We start from the raw sequence: 2,536 nt of genomic DNA on the forward strand, positions 1-2,536 counted from the left end.
GAATAGGAAGTGAGGGTTAGGAAGGTCCAAAAATGTTCGGTTTTTTGTTGGAGCTCCGGAAAATGACGAAAGAATTTATGGGCAAAGTTTGGAGACCGAGAATTGAGATAATAAAGGCATGGGATATTTGCAAGTGTGTTATGGTTAATTCCAAATAAATGGAATAATTACTATAGCTCTCTAAATATTGAGAGGATATGTTGTAAAGAGAATCACCATGTGAATTCCCTCGGTTTAAATGGATCGAAGATCCATACGGTTTATTTAGTTGAGTTAAGAAAAGAAATGACATGATGGCATGATGACATGATTAAATGCACATGATGCAAAGATGAATGCAACAGACGAAACAAATCACACAACGAAATCTCGGAAACCCTGGAAGACATCTGAAGCTCCGGTCTTGGGGCGTTACACAACCCAAGTGGGAAGAACAAAGGAGGGTGCTTTTAGATACGTGACTGAGAGCTCAAATGGAAAGGTCACTGGTTGGAAGGGCTAGGGGCTGTCGACGAAGGCCAGGGAAGTTTTGGTCAAATCGGGGCTCCAAGCCACTCCAACATTCACCATTAGTTGTTTCCACCTCACAAAGAAAACATACCGGAACCTGACTTCTATCTCCTTGAAATTCTAGTGCGGTGCGATGAATGGTGAAAGAAAGGTGCATTGGATCGGGTGGGAGAAGATGTGTGCTTCCAAGCGGACCGGGGGAATGGGCTTTCAAGAACCAGAGGCTTTTAACCAAGCTTTCTTGGCAAAACAAGCATGGCGTATCCTCAAAGTGCCCAACTCTCTGGTGGCAAGAGTCTTGAACGCCCGCTATTTCAAGGAGTGCTCTATTTCGTCTGCAACATGCCTTTCCAATGCTTCCTACACATTCATAAGTTATTGCACGACAAAGGTCTGCTAAGGGAGGGGCTGATTTGGCGTGTTGGGCATGGCTCTTCTGTCAACATCCATCACGATAACTGGATCCCGAGGCAAGGGTACTTAAGGCCACTGGGTTAATCCTTCCTGCAGGGCGTTACCAAGGTGGCTGACCTGCTAACGGGGCAGGTTCTAGGCTGGGATGCGGATAAGATTGCTGTTATGTCCACTCCTTCTGACGCAAGAGATATACTGCAAATTGTTGGTGGTGGTTTGGGTGCTGAAGATTATCTGTCATGGAATTACACTAGGAATGGTGTCTTCAATGTCAAATCAACATATCACCTAGCGATGTCGATGAAACGTGCGAGGTTTGGACAGCCAGACTCGTCAAGCTCGGTCCAAAAGCATAAGGGATATCTAAGTCTTTGGGGGCACAAATGCGCTGGGGAAAGCAAAAATTCACATGTGGAGACTGATTCGCAATGGGTTGGCTATGGGTTGTGAGCTTCACCGCCGTCGGATCAAACCGGGAGTTTTTTGTGTTGCGTGTGGAAGGGAAGAGACTATTCTTCATGGGTTTTGGGCATCTAACATTCATCACAGTTCTGGTAATAGTTGCATTCAGAGAAGGGCGTCATGGTGGCAATCCCACCGTTTCCTATGGACTCCCAGAATAACTCGCTAGCAGGCTACTTGGGCGGTTCGCCAGTGCGACTGATGGTGAAAAAGAGGTGATGGTGCAGGCTAACTATGGCCTTTGGCTGGCGCGAAATGATGTGAGGGATGGTAGGAAGATCCCCCCCCCCACACACACACATGAAATCATGGAATCAATCTACTCACATCAGATTGAATGGAGGCAAGCACATGAAGCACCAGGAAAGGTTCCTAAGCCAAGGTTGTACAGAAATGAGAGCCTCCGACTCAAGGGTGGGTGAAGGTGACCTCAGATGGTGTTGTGGCGAGGAATGGCGAGAAGGGAGGTGGAGGCGCAGTACTTAGGGATTGCGGTGTTGCTTTTTTGGCGGGAGCAAGTCAGTATCTTAAAAACATGGTTGACCTGGAGGGTGTGAAGATTCTTGCCTATAGAAGGGGCTTGCAGCTTGCGATTGAGCTTGGCTTTCAGAGAATCCATCTTGAGCTCAACAACTCATGAGTTGTGCAAATGTTGAATGATCCTCAAAGGAATTTGGCTGCTGTGGGGCCATGAATCCAAAAGATCAAGAACATGTTGGGTACGCGCACCGAGTATCGCATGGCCTGGGTTTGTTGTTCTGCTAACGTTACTGCGCACAAATTTGCTAAAGTAGGAGCAGGAGATGAGTTAAGTAGGGTGTGGTTGGGTCTCCCCCAGACTTTGTTCTTCGTGTAATTTCTGATGACATTCCCAGTTATCTCTACTACTTAAAAAGAATGTTAGGTTCCCGTTTCACCTTTCTTCCCACCGCCCCTTCGTCCAACACTCCCCGTATATCAATCACCATAATTTACTTACTTTCCGCACCAATTTGATTTTAATTTACTTACCAAACTTCCGATCAAAATATAAGGTAAATCACAGACATAATTTGATGAACATTTATTTACACAATCGCATACTATGGTCAAGTAAATCACTTCTTACCAAAATATAAGGTAAATCACGGGCAGAATTTAATGAATATTT

The sequence above is a fragment of the Triticum aestivum genome, chromosome 4A, assembly GCF_018294505.1.
Source record: "Triticum aestivum cultivar Chinese Spring chromosome 4A, IWGSC CS RefSeq v2.1, whole genome shotgun sequence".
In the NCBI taxonomy this organism is placed as follows: domain Eukaryota; kingdom Viridiplantae; phylum Streptophyta; class Magnoliopsida; order Poales; family Poaceae; genus Triticum; species Triticum aestivum.